This window comes from Pezoporus wallicus, unplaced genomic scaffold (genome assembly GCF_028554395.1).
Source record: "Pezoporus wallicus isolate ANWC-B61680 ecotype Strahan unplaced genomic scaffold, APGP_CSIRO_Pwel_v1 scaffold_3294, whole genome shotgun sequence".
Taxonomy (NCBI): domain Eukaryota; kingdom Metazoa; phylum Chordata; class Aves; order Psittaciformes; family Psittacidae; genus Pezoporus; species Pezoporus wallicus.
In genome coordinates, this window is record NW_026635478.1 from 10535187 (window position 1) to 10550359 (window position 15173).

At 45.5% G+C, this 15173-nt stretch overlaps 1 protein-coding gene across 16 annotated transcripts in view; it reads right to left on the minus strand.

Annotated features, from left to right (window-relative positions):
- The window catches only part of PPFIBP1 (PPFIA binding protein 1), a 112230-nt gene that overhangs the window by 87959 nt on the left and 9098 nt on the right, over positions 1-15173 (minus strand). The window lies entirely within an intron of this gene.

A 15173-nucleotide genomic window follows, 5' to 3' on the forward strand; every position in this document is an offset into this window, starting at 1 on the left:
AGTGAAAATGAAGAGGTTCAAAGAGAACAAACACAGGTCATGGTAGACGGAAGGTCAACGCACACAGGGAAATGAAATATTTTGTTGACTCTGCTACCTGAGGGATAGTTGGCAGCTCTTTGCCATCTCCATACCTACAAGCACAATAAACATCCTTTCCCTGCCCTCCTTCCACTTACTGGAAAGGTTGCAACACACTGTTCTCCCTGTGTTTCGTTTTTAGATACCCACAAATAATGCTGGATGCTGCTGGGTTCTCCTGGATCCACAAATGGCCCATGCCTTCAAGCTGGCAGATGGGACAGGAGCGGTGCAAAAGCAGATGAGCTCACATATGGGAAAGAGCAGAGGCAGACTAGACCCACCTCAATCCACCTCTGTCACAGCTGCAACAGAAAGCAAGATCCCTCTCCACAGCTGCTCACCTGCTCGCCTCTCCTCACCTACAAACTGCAGCCACCTTCCTCTTCATCCCAGGAAAAGAGAAATGCACACTGCATCCCACAAAGCTAGGGAATGGAAGCAACCCAGAGGCACTACTGAAAGATGACCAAACAATACTGTTTGCAAGGACTACAAAGGGAACAAAAGCTTACAAGCCGAATCGAGATTACTTGCAATCTATGTGGGGTGGTTTTGCCCTAGAAGCACTCAACATCAAAAACCTCAGCTATTTGGGGATAAAGAAGGCCCATCAAATCATCCCTGCTTCAGAAAAACAGGAGGGCTGAGGGCCTCCTGTGACTAGAACAAGCAGCGACTACCCTGAGAGGTGCCAAGCAGCCAGGGCGGGCAAGGGGAGCACACTGCAGGGCCAGGATGTACATCCACCCCCAGCCAGGGCTGAGCAACCTGAGGACAAGTCCCACAGCTACCAGTGGGAACTGAGGCTCACCCCACTCCCTCTCTGCCCTTAGCAGCTAGCGGCTAGACAACAGGAGATTTTATTTGCCTGTGTTCTTAGAAACGAACACTTCTGCAGCATTAAAGCAGAATGCAAACATCTCATCCCCATGCCTCCACAAGCCTTTCTGGTTTAGTTTGATTTTATTCAATCTTCTTTATAACCAGTCTATTACAGCACTTTATTTAACGAGTAAGGATGCTGCTACCAGCATTAAACACCCTTTCACTGACAATTAGGGGGCATTATCCTTAGAGGAAAACCTTCATTAGCTTTTAGTCTCTTGTGATAACAGAAAAAAAAGCATTTTTTTCTCTCCAGGGAAAATATCAAAAATGCAGTACAAAACAGAAAAGATGAAGGCAGAGCAGAAGATTCATAGGATAAACAAGATGCAAAATCATTTTTCCCTTCTAGACCATCACTTCAAGTCCAGACACCATTACACAACAATCATCACAAGCATCAGCTTGCCCCTATGTTCTCCACAGTCCTGATACACAAACCATGTCTGCAATAGCAATCCACTTGTTAGAGGGCACTTTATTCAGCCCTCCGACTGAAGCCTTGTATGACCACAGCTGACAGGCTCCACGTGAAGCAGGGCTGGGACGGCCACAGCTGCCTAAACAGTTCCATCACTGCAGCAAAAGTGCCAGGCCAAGAACAGTATGTGTCCTGACAGCAGTGTGAAGACACTGGTCCTGTTAGGAGATCTGGATTTGTCCTGTGATGAGATGATCTCTCTCCAGCTGCGATAGTCTGGCTCTACTTATTAATAGCAGTGCGCTGGCATCTACAGCCCAGGGCTCCAAGCCAAGCGCTGCAGCGTGTCAAAAGCAAAATGAAGAGGTTTATGGACTACAGCTTTGAAACACTGGGGCTGGGAGCAAAATAGACCCTGAGAATTAAATTAAAGGTATCCAACAAAAAGAATAAGCCTTGAATCGCAATGGATTACCTCTGACAAATGCATCATAGCAGAGCCTGATGAACTGTGTAGGGACATCTGACCCAGAAAGCAGTATCTTTACCTAAAAGCTTTCCACTCAACTTAGTCCTATTAAACTCTCTTACTTCACCCACCCAGTTTTCACTCTTACAGAAGAACAAGCAGCCCTAACCACCATAGCAGCCAAGCAGAAACTAGTTCAGTGAAAGCTAGTTTCATATTTCACATGAAATATGAATAAATATTTCATATTTAAGTGATTGGTCAGTTTGCTTTACGGAAGGGAGGTTGTTTGGTCTTTTTTTAGGGAAAGAGGCAAACTTTGTTTAGACTCCAAATGAAAGTCAGATATGAATGAATTACTTACAAGATGCTGAGGGCAAACAAGTGCACCATGAAGTATATGTTGCATTGCATCTCCATTTAGAAATCACCTAATAACCATCTTTCCCACAGGGGACAGTTAATATTAGAAGCCAGATACATCCTACACAAGGATGTCTCTATTAAACATCCCACACAAAGATGTTCCTAGAATCCAGTAATTTAGCAGAACAGATTTTTAACTGCTGTGTAAAGTTTGGGTGACAGCAAAAAGACTTCAACTTCACTTAAACAGATTATTTTCCACCATGTAAACTGGGGAAAGGACCATCTTCAGGACCATATTTTGAAGGGTGGTGGAGCAGAGGGAGACCTCATCACCTGCACAGAAGTACTGGGTGAAACCTAAACCTTTCACTGGAAGACTGCAGAGCCCATCCCCTTGAGCCACTCCTACAAGCATGTGCTGCTCTCCCATGGAGGGGATGGTGGAAGCAATGGAGATGGGAGAAACAGACATGGTCTTCTCAAAGAAAGTCACTACCATATCTCTCACCTTCTGCAACCCAACCCACCCCTGTTTCTGTGCATGGTGATTTACTCTTGCTAGAGCCCCCTCCACAGACAATATGAGAGATTCCTTCAGTGATGGTGTCACATAGAGAAAACGCTTTCAGGTGACAGCAAGTTTCTGCCTCGGTTTCTTTTATCCTCAAATATCCCAACAGAATCCTATAAATTTGTGGAGACAAACAAAGAGCCTTCCATACTTGACCAAACAGTAAAATACAGCTCCTGCTTTATCTACAGGGCAAGTCATCACTTGCTAAAACACTGGGGTTTATGGAGTATGGTACAGAGGAAGACATAAGCACACAGGTAAGCTGCTCTGCATTTGTACCCCAGTGGCTGTCTTAAGTGCTTTTATGATTGTAAGGAGTCAGTAGTTAACATTTTCGTTACGAACAGGAGCACCACCCGAAAAAGAGGCAAAGGCCCTTTTACTCTGATTTCCACCAAAAACCCCAGCTACTCAGCTCCAACCCAACTTCCACTTCCCATTCATTCCTCATTTACTATCTTGTACACTCCTCAGGCATAAAACACATCTCTGACCCCAGCAAAGACAAGGTGTAGCAGATGTCAAACTTACAGAACCCTGAATTTAAGAGGATGCAAGTCAAAACGAGTATCAGACAGGACTACGTAAATGCTCTACAGAGGGTGGTCTAGATAAACCAGAAAGCATGAGAAGTGAACTGTAGAGGAGGACAGATTGGGAAGATCTGTATGAGCCGTGTGTGCAGTGTTGAACAGCTTGCTGCACAGAGAAGCCGGCAAGCTCTCTTCTGCAGGGAAACGTGCCTCAAGTACAGGGCTGCCAATGTACACAATCACATTCTTTTTAATTCAGGATCTTTTTCCCTTTCCTTTATGCAAGCTGGGGACCCACAGGCCGAGAAATCACCTGCTGCAAGATGAAATTACTAAGACATCTTACCACAGATGCTGCCAGGCTCATTAAACCACAGTAACCCTTACACACGTGGCAGCAATGCAGCTGGTGATAATGCATTTCCCCTTCCTGCTTACATCACTGATTCTTACTCATTAGAGCACTTACAATCTTTATATAAAATTCTTTTATGTAGCCTAATTTGCCAAGAAGTAATTGGTCTCCTCCTCCCCTGGTAATACAAATGAGACAGAGCTGTAAAGTGATTTCATTTGCTGTTTATTCCATGGCTCTCCTTCCCAAAAGTTTCTTTCAGATGTTCTGTATGAAGCCAGATACATTTGGTCATTAGAAAAAGTCTCAGAGTAACCCAATGTTTCATCAAGTTTCATGGGGAAAGGAGGGGTAATTTAGGAAGCTTTACATCTTTGAGTTTACTTCACATTTCTTGCCAAAAGAAATCCATGAACTTCCTTCTTTCAAAAAAACCCACAAACCCAGACAACACTGCAGAATTCAACTCTCCACTCAGAGCAGGGTAAATGGAGTTTATCCAATGCTCAGAAAGAGTCGCACTCATGTAAAACAAGCACTGGAAGGACACCATGACAGATGCCAGTACCACAAGCAGCAGGAGGGTGATGCAGATCTCCGTCTACCCTGGCTCATTTCACCACTGGAGTCACAGCAACGCTATCTGGTAATTACATTGCAGTGTGGTCTGGCAAGACACAGGCTTCTGGCTTCACGTTCAAGGCTCTGCTGCCAACTCATACGGGGGCTCCAGCACATCTCTTTACCATATTGTTTCAGGCTTCCCTCGGGAAAAGCAAGAAAAGACAGCTTAAACTCAGAGCTGTTACTCTATGCTAAAACTACAGTCCTCTGCATGCAATCCAAACCTTAAAAGCCAATGTCACTACAGCTTTTTCAGCATTTGGTTGGACAGTAAATATGCCGGATGCCCGAGAGGTCACAGCTGAAATACTCACTGTCCTGTACTACCACTCCCTACAAGTGAGTCAAAAAATAGGGAGTACAGATATGTCTCCCATCTTCGTTGTAATTCAAGTGCTTTTGGCTGAGCCCTCAGAATTTCTGTCAACACTCACCAGGGAAGGGAAAAGTCAATCACTGTAATGCAGCATCTCATGACATACAAACATCATGGCTTTAGCTGTTTAAAACCATTCACCCCAAGCAAAGAACAGGCTGTTATTACAAACTATGTAGAGCAAAAATAGTGCAGTTTAAGACAAAAGGGAGAAAATTATTAAGAGTAGAACAATTCAGACAGGCAGTATTTGTAAAAACCTTCTACATACTTCCACGCTTCTGTTTCCAGTCTTTTCATATTGCAATGAGTTTTATGTAATTACTAACTAGATACTGAGAAACTTAATTGTACTGTATTAACAGTTAAGGTTTTGACTTCCTATCCAAGGGCTCTACTTCTTTTAATTAAAATTACACCAGGTAACATTGTTAAGACTACATCAATCCAACACTGTGAAGTCAGCTCTAATAAATGCAAAGGTAGTCTTCGAGCCTTTATACAAGGATGCTGATACAGAGTTAAAAATAAGCTTTGTTGGTGCAGACAAAATCAAACAAATACGCAGGACTTCAGGAAATGGTTTTGAAGGCTGAACTTTACGTAATCCATCCTCAGTGTCTTTTCAAAGGGTCAATGAGCCACTAAAAGTCTCCTCAACTCCTTGCTTAAGTACAGTGCTTTACAATAACGTTTTCCGTCAGATTTGCAACAGATTGAGGATTGCAGCTGGGATTTCCCATATGGCAGCAGTGCAAACCCAAGAGCTGAAATGAGGCATGACCCAACGGCGCTGTAACGTCAAGTAAGAGAGCACTGAACAAGATCAACAGGAGAGTCTGCTAACAAAGGCTAACACTGAGCATTTTCTCTGTCTGAACATAAAGGAGCTGTTTTGATTCAAAGGGCATTTCTTACAGGGTTACGGCACTGACTTAATGCAGCACCGCCTAAATATCCATTTCCTTGAGTCAAGGCTGGATGAGGCCCAGAAAGCCGAGTTCTGACTCTCACACTTGCACATCATGAAAGCAGATGAAGAAGGTGCCAGGGTAGGGCTAAACCAATTTTGAATGCTTTCCGAGTCCTTTCATGTCAGTCACAAATCCTTTATAGTCGGCATTGTGAAGACGCAGTCTAGTCATGAACCCCGAGGGAGAACGATCCAGACGTACATATACCCACTGATTCAAGAGCTGGAGCCATTTGCTGCCCCCAAGCAGCTGCAATTACCCCCGGGATGGTCTGAAGGGGCAGGGTGTGGTGGGAAAAAGGAGGAAGGTTGAAGGAAGAGAGAGCGGCTGTGTGGCCACCTGAGAGCACTCCCTGAGCAGGCTGCCTCTAACCTGGGCTGGAGGGAGAGGCTCTCCCTGCTGCATGGCTGTCCCATCACTCTCCTGCTCCAGCAGGCCAGGCCAGGGAGGGAGAAAGGCTGCATGGCATGCAGGTATATCTGGCCAGCAGTTCCTGGCTCCAGCAGGGAGAGATTGCTCTGGGCTGGATGGGGCAGCAGGGAACTCTGCCCAGCCCCTCACCAGTCATCCCTCCAGCTTTTCTCAGTCTAAATTTTGTGGGATTGTTCATCCTGGTGAGTACCTACCCCAACACAAACTTAAAGCCCCATGAGGCATTATAGCTGCAATGGCTAGGAACTAATTTTAGCAAAGTTCAGGGCTTTCTGGAAAGTAGAGCCAGGAATATGACAGGCCTGTATGATCTGTCTCACTGGTCCTTCCAGCAGCTAGTTAATTACATCACTATTTTCCTAACTAATAAAGGTCAAACTATAATTTTTGTTATTTTAGATTTATAGTTTCTCTCAAATAAAAGGTATTCTTATGCCAGGAAAAAGCAAAAAGGAGATTTACCTGCCCTACAGCTACTGTAGCAAACTCAGCTCAGAAAGAAAAAAGAAAGAAACTGTTATTTCCCTAGTCTTTTTAAAAGGGGAGAAAACAGTGGACAAGAAGCCATGATTATTAGCAGACAGAAGGAAAAAACAAAAAAACAAAAAACCCTAAGAAAAAGAGCAGTGAGAGCCTTTATTCCCAGGAGATCCTTTTAAAGAATTTAGACTCCAAGTGATGTAGCTGTACTTCCTGTGACCTGCAGCATTCAGTTTGGGAACACAAGGAAGGTCACCGCCTTGGAACAGCTCAGTACACCCACGCTGCACACGTAGAGCACTCAATTCAGAAATGCAGAGGGGCAGAGAGCTACTGCGAGCGCAGGAGAGGAGGACTGCTGACCTGTGGAGCAGTGCAGCAAAGGGCACCCGCTGAAGCTCACACACCGCAGCAGGCTTCTCTCTGGAATCCACTGGAGCAGAGCATGCAGCAGAGGTGGGAGACAGAAAAGCTCTTTAAAAACACACGGTTAAGAGAAGTCCAGCTAGATAACACGCACACACCATCCTCACTCCCAGCTTCAGGCAGGCTGGGTATGTGGAAGAGAGATGTTACCAAGTTGTAAATTTAGTTCATGACGAACCATGCTGTATTAGCATAGTTCTTGCTATTAAAAACATTTGGAAATGACGCAAGCAGCTATATGCACAATACATTTCATAATGACCGCACAGCCTGAGGAATGTCACTTGATGTATTATTGATAGGAAGCCACTTCTGAGGTGAGATGGCCTTTGAACAGCATTGCAGCAGGAGGGTAGGGTACAGGGAAGGAAAATGACTTAACAAGAATGCTGAACTGCTTCAGGACTTAGATTAACAGACTAATTACCTGACCTCCCATTTACATCTTTAGTTCAAGCACAGCAATTTTAACTTGAGCTGGTGGGAGACACTGGCAAGAGTTTGATGAAGCACATTTAAGCAATACCTAAGCACGAGTGCAGGCAGGCAACACTCAGGGATCCCTAAGTCCTACAAGTTTTCCCCACTATTCCCCCAGCCATGCACACAGCTACAATACGGTGATACCCTGTGAACAAATTCAGAAGGCAACATAACTTTTTAATATATATTTACATATAATATAGATGTACATATTTATAAGTGTACTGCTATATATAAATACAGCAGAGCATTCAGACGCCTTGGCATCCTGCAAGCACAGCTACTGCTATCCTTCCTTCAAAGAATGCCCAAGATCACTTGAGCTCAACTCATTCCAGAGGGGCCAGCTCCACTGGGATACACAGCTCGGACCACCTCTCCCCACAAGCTCTTCTCTTCACCACTCACCAGGACAGGGGTGGGAAAAGCACCATTCAGTACTTCAGGCACACAAGCCCCGCATCACTAGCAGGAGCCAGCTTAGCGTGTGTGAGCTACGAGCTTAACTCAGTTCTGACAGACATCTGCAGGGAAAAAAAAGAAGTGAAGTTGCTGGCCCTATGAAATAGAAGGTGGAGATAAGGCTTCCCTAGAGCAAGGGGGCATTTCATCCTGAACCGGAATCCCCCAACTTGGAACCCAGCCAGAAAGCCCAAATAATAGCCCTTCTGCTCACAAAACTACCACTGAACCTTGACTGTTGATGAGCTGTCTGGAACACAGTTTTAAACTCATTGAAAATACAATGGGGAAAAAAATCCTGCCTTCCATCACCCCAATAAGTCATTAAGTCAATGCTTTTCTCCATTCTTGCTTTGCCTGTTTTTCATTACTCGGTTCTTTACCAATTAAATACTTTCTTTAAAAATGACAGATTTTAAACTGGTTTCTTTCAATGCATATTTTAATACTTTCCCCTTGTGCATAATGCAACTGGAAACCCTTAAGTATTGCATATGTATAGATATGGAAATTTTGCTTTTACCTGATTAAGTGTTTGCATTGTTTCTTTGAACCATCCAGCTTGTGTCTTTTACAGGAAATTACATTAACACAAAGCATCTTTTAATAATTGTAAGAGTTCTCCAACAATTCAATTTGCAAAAACACAGGCCAGCATTCTGCACTATAGTAGGTGGTTTATCCAGCGCTTTGATGGAAGATCTTGTTCAAAGCCTTGTCCAGAAACTTACCACCACCTCATACTATTCCACTGATGCAGTCAATGAACAGAAAACAATTATGAGAGCACAGCCAAGCAACTGTTCGCAGGCAAAGTTGTTTCAGTCTTAAAATTTGGAAGTCTCTGGCTACCCATTAACGTAATCAAACTGAGCTGCAGCCAGGATGAGCTCCATGAAGGCAAGTTTATACTAATCTGCTTTATTCTGCTTTCCTAAAATGAAGCCAGCTCTCCATTGCCAGAGGCCTCAGCCTTGCAAAGGACGGAGCTTGGCAGCTCCAAAACCTGCATGGGGTCTTGGCAGGGAGTCTCCAGTACAGGTCACCTCAGAGGATACACAGGAGAGGGATGAGCAGAAGAGATGCAGAGAAAGAAAGACAGCATCAAGGTATAGAGAGGACTCAAAACAAAGAAGCCCCAGGACAAAGGCTGCTACATATATGTGAGCAGTCGCCCCTATTGAATAGGTAAGACCATAGCCAGACGCAGCAGCCCAAGCCACAAAAAAGCTCTTGCTTCAATGCAGCAATGTCTCCACATGCTACTTGATCATCTATGCCTCCCTAAAAAGCAGCACTCCCACTCAGCTGCACTGTCTGTCCTTGTACACCACACGAGCTCTGCATGCCACATACTCAGGCAGCCCTGTCTTGGAGGTGCTTGAGATCCAAAAGTAGGAAGACAGTTAACAAGCAGGATAGTAGGAAAACAGTGAAAACACAGGAGGCCTCAGAGGGAGCAAGTGGCAGAGCTACAAACGGAGCTCAGTCTGGCTCCATCCACCCAACAGCAGCTCCAGCATGAACACAACCAGCTTTTGCTGCAAATGCCAAGACACAGAGCATATTCCAAACAAATATTCTTTAAGAGGCAAAAAGAAAAAAGAAAGATGCCTCAGTTAAGACTTTTGGGGGAACTACTTTTGCTCCTGGGTTCATAGGCTTTAGCCTATTTTTAGTAAGCTGTCTTTGCAGAAGCCAAAATAACATCTCTCCCCTCTTTAATACACAGCTGGACATGAATCTTTGCAGCCTGACAGGCAGCATCTGCATCCAGCTTCACAGATGTGAATTACAATAGGAAATCTCGAGAGAAAACCTCTTCTCTGGAAATCCAAACACAAGTAGTTAATATGGTCCCACTGCTGAGCATACAGCACATGGGAAGGAGGGACCCACAAGTGCAGAGTCAGAAAGTTCCTTCCCCTATCCTTTACTCCCAAGCAGCATGCTTGAAAAAATCAATGTACAATTCAAACACTGTGATACAGAATTGCTCCTTTTCTCCAATACAGGCACTATTAGCACACAGCACTGCAGCTAAGAATCAGCATTTTGTTTGGAAACTGCCTCTCTTTGGCCATCAGAGCTCTGCAGAAAGGCTGCAAGTTTATTTACATCCACCAGATCCAACATGATCTCTGTGCAGGCAGGAGAGGCAGCCAGAGCATGTAGATGCTGCTTTCCCATGGAGAAGCACTGCTGCATTCCCGTGCAGACCCACAGTTTGAAACTCCTAGGGAGCATCCATCCCTCCCCACTTCCAGCCCTGTGAGAAGCAAGTGGCATTGCAAACCCTCCAGAGAATCAGGCTGCTCTGACTGTTCAAGCCCAGAGTAAACTGGAATGTAAAATTACAGCAGTCCACCTCATGCCTCAACTGCTCTTTGACACCAGCACACTTCCCAGAGCATGCATGCTCTTGTATGCTTTTTGTTCTTCATGAGGCCTAAAAACCTCACTGGGAGAACTTTGCCCATTCCAAAGACACAAGCCAGCAAAGCCTATGCCTCTGGGAGCTGACTCTGACTCCATCCAGGGAAAATCATCACAGCCTCTGAAGGTTCCTTAATGCCATCACTGCTGGGAAGTCCACTGCACCCTTACTCCAGTAGTGGGAATACACTGGGAAAGGGGCACAAGGGCCAGAGCCACCCCCAGGTTTTCCCACTACTGTGGGAAGAGCCAAGTTCCCCATTGACAGTTGGGCCACCAACCTCCATCACTGCCTGACCCCTACAAGAGGCTCTGCAGCAAGAACAGGGCTGTCGCACATCCACTCCAAGGCTGCTCCAACTAGATTAGTTTCCCCTGCTTTCCACATGCCTGCCACACACTCCACTGTGAAGCACAAGGAGGAAGCAGGTATACTAGAACAGCTTGCAAAATCCTGTCACATAAGCAAACCAGCTCCAGTTTGCCCATGTTAGCAAGGCACGCAACCTGACCTCTCCCTTCTCCATGCCTCCTCAACCACAGATTCAGCCTGAGCAGGCCCACATTTTGTTCAGCTACTTTACTTCATCTCTAGCAGCCTTCTGCTTCCCTGTAGCCACAGTCCTCTCCCATAAATCTACCTCATTTCTCGCAAACTCCTACGCAGTGGGCTTGGCATCCTGGCTTGTTTCAAACTTCACTCAGCATCATACAGGCACAGCCAACTTTGAGAGGAGCATTCACTTCCCATTCTTCATAGTCTCCAAGCTATGCAGCATATTGAGTCCTTGCTGTAACCTTCCTGTTTATCACAGAACAAGTAACAGTTTAATTTGGATTAATTTCACGTATGGCTTCTATCAGACCCTGGAGAACCTCTGGCTGTCCTCACACTTCTGCATAAACATCAACTAGATCCAGGCATGAGGCTCTAGATAAGGGACAAAATGTCTGCTTCAAAGCTTTGCAGCACAAGCTAGACAAGAAGGATAAAAGAAAGGACACTGCATAAATTACAACACTCTGAATTTCCTTGTGTGCCTGTGGGAGACTGCAGGTACAAAGGGCAGGGACATGGGCTTAGAAGACAGACACCACGGCAGATGGCAGTGCAAGTAAGGAGCATGTCCTCCAATAGGACGGATGGAGGTATCTGAGGATCACACACTTCAGCTGCCAATGCCACTCTCCACAGCTCTCGGGAAGGGCCAACAGGACAGGGGATGCTGGCTCCATCCAGACAGCAGCAAAGCAATGCAAGCTTGCAAGACAGCCAGCTGCCACACCAGTGATGGCCAGCTAGCTGGGCACATCCCATCCAAAACATCACAGCCTGGAAGGGAATTTTTTGTTATTTTTATATCAAGAGACAGTATTTTGCACTGTGCAGTTTTATCCTTGCCCCTGTGATTTCTAACTCTTCAAACCAGAAGGTTCACCAGCTGCAGCACCTGGCTCTGGAGCAGTTCTCACCACCCAATAAGCCCACCTCTACCCCACCAGCGCAGCGCAGTCCCCCCTGCATTCTCTGGGGGCCTGTTTCCTTGCCCTTCACTTCCACACCCAAAGACTTCAGCAGCAGAGACCCACTGCTCCCTCCATGCAAAGGGGGCAGACCAGGAAGCCCTCCTCTCTTCAGAAATCATCTCCCTAACAACTCACCCAGGCAAAAAGGACAACAGTAAATGATCTCCATTTGGGCCATCACTGGTCTGCATCCCCATCAGCCTCTCTCCAGAAAAACATGGCAAGTCAGACAATGCAAAACTGAGATCTCACTAGAAGCAGAAAGCAGTATTTCAATCGCCTCTAGCAGATATCTCATGCACTGCACTGCTATTTCTTGTGCTGCTTCCAGCAAGTAACATCTTACCCACAAACAGCCAATGTCTTAGGGTGAAAAGAGACAGCAAACCTAATGAGGTTCAGAGGAAAGGCTGGGAGTCCCAGTTCTTCCTTTTAACACAGAAACACAGCCTCCCCGTTTTGCTACTAAATGCAGGCTCTGCAGAAGCTACATGAACACAGCTGAATCTAAGGAAGGAAAGTGCTGTTCCTCATCATCCTTAGCCAAGCCCTAATTACTGCAGACATAGAAAAATGATCTAGCAGAGTTAGTAAGAAGAGTAATTAACTCCAGTATCACAGCCAAATTCCAGTTTAGCATCAGCAGTCCAGCTGGATACACTGTCCTAAACAGCTGGGTCACCGATCCTAAACTATTGCCACATGTGCTGTACCTTTCCTACCCCCTTTGCTCCCTCCCCTCTGAAAGAGGTACTGAGATACATCAGTACATCAGGGCAAGTCCCTACAAAAACATCGTCTTTTTTCAACTGCTTCTGCATTTACACATGCCTGACAGCCTTGCATAAATGCAGCAGCCCGAACTCTGCAGCCTGTTATTTTTATGCCATGCCCCAAAGTGAATTGAGCAGCATAAGGCACAGATGAGCACCAAGCACAACCTCACATATGTTTTGACTACTGCATTTTCATACCAGCACTGGGTTTCAGTAGGAGCAAAGTGACTTTGCAGGACAGCGTGTCAAACAGCTTCTCTTTACAGAAACACAACAGGGAGAGACCTTTGTTGCAAAGAACTCAAACACACAGCAACCACAATTTTTTTTCATCATATCTCAGTGATATGCTCACTGATGAATGAATAAATCAGTATTTACATCAAAGGCAAGTTTTCCAGTTGGAGGTTATTTACTTTTGCCTCAATTACAGCAGCTCTGGCAAGCTAACTCAAGATACAGATGATGTACAAGCCAAGCAGCAAGTGCTCGCATGCTGGGAACTGTTCAAACAGGAATAATTCAATCTTTTTGTAGGCTCACCCCCGCTAATTTGCCACAAGCTGTCTCTTTTCAGCTGCTACACGAAGCACAAGAAAAAAAAACAAGCTGGATTAAGCTGGTAAGTTTACAATCAGTTCATCTACTGCGAGTTCAGGTCAGTTAGTCTGCTACATAAAACAAGTTAATTTTTTTCAGCTTCACAGGGTTAAAGAAACAAAAGTTTATTGCCGTAACCAAACATTTCTCACGGGACAAGTGTGCAGCACTTACTTAGCTAATGCAAACGACTTTCAATCCGCATGCAAGGAACGTATGGGATAATTGTAGGGCACTCTCTTCCACCGACATTTTACAAGTATGCTTTAGGTAGCTATGGAGACGTTACAGCCTTCTTCATTTTGCTGTCATAACTAGACAGCTGTTGATTTCTTTGTAAAATTCCTTGGAAGAGTGGGGAAGGAAGGGGGAGTTTTAAGTGTCACAAGGTCTGAGAGTAAGAAGTTGAAGAAAACGGTAACAGATTTCAGATGGAGACAGCAGCACGGAGGCTCCTTACAGGAGGTAGCCTTGAACCCCAGGTACTGCTTCAGTCCTTCTGCAAGCAAGGAGGTAAGCATACACTACAGTAACAGAAGGATAGCCTCCCAGACAGGTCCAAAAGGAAAAGCATTTCTAGCTATCACTGCTATCACCCTGCACAAAAGGAGGCACTGTCCAAGGGCATGCTGTGGTTTTGCTCCAGCAGAAAGCTCTCCAGAAACATGGTGGGTCTCCATCCTTGCAATCACCATGCTGGGCTACAAGATGTTCCCCTCTCCCTCCAAGCAGTTTATGTGGAAGCCCCATCCTCAGCAGGCCTTGCAGACAATCAGTGCCTCCTCTCCACACTCCCCAGCCTTACCATAGATGAGTGCTTGAACAATCCTGCACCTCACCCTCCTTCCAACAACAGCTCAAGAGCTTGCTGTAGCTGAGCAAATGCTGGTCCTTAGCAGCCAATTTCATCATGATGCCCAAAATGATCCTGAGAGAAATGCCTTTCACTATATTGATACTTTTATGATCAAACATTTTGGCATATGAGGATTTAAGACCGCACACTGCAACAAGCAAGTCTGAGACCAGAGATACTGACCTGGAAAACACTGTGTTGCACAGATAAGGACTGCAAATAATTATGGATTTAGGTCCCATTCAGAAACTCCCTTAGTAATGAGAACAACAGATCAGGCTCCTAACAAATTTTTCCCTTTGGATAAAACAGAAAGGAAGGCCTGTTCGACCAAAACATTTTTCTTGCATTCATCTTAGACCCAGTCACAACAATGGAGGCAGAACCTGCAGAATTATCTCTAACACCAAGCTGCAGGAAGTTTACCAGCACCACCCTGAAAACAAACGTCAATCTTCTCATCTCCACGCTACAATTAAAGCCTCAAGACCAAAATGACGCTCTTAAGCAACACTGCAAATGGAGGGAGAGCAAGCAATATACTGCTGGAGCATTTGCACCTACCACAGACCTGTTATTGCTCCTTTCACATAACCATCTATGCAAGGACATCATCAATACTGCTTTGTTAATTCCTGTGAAGGCTTGAAAAGGGGGAAGGGTTAATCATCCTTTAACTGCCAAGAAGCAGTGTGAGGAGTGCCTTTACTGCCCTCGGGGCATATGGGTGCCACCAGCTGCTGTGGGTGGAAGCACTTGCTCTAGACAGCACAGACACTTTCACCACCCTTGGTGACAGTCAGATCACCCTGCACTCACAACGCCCTGGTCACAGCTTTGCCACATACTTCTGCAGCTGGCATTACTAACTGGCAGCCAGTGAGGCCACCAAGCCCTCGTGCCCACCAGTGCAATGCTGCACCCGGAGTGGGGCAAGTCAGCCATGGGGCTAGCCCAGGGCTTGCCCATCCCACAGCCAGCTGCTCTCAAATACCACCCCAACACCATCAGCAGCATCCCAGTTTCACAGC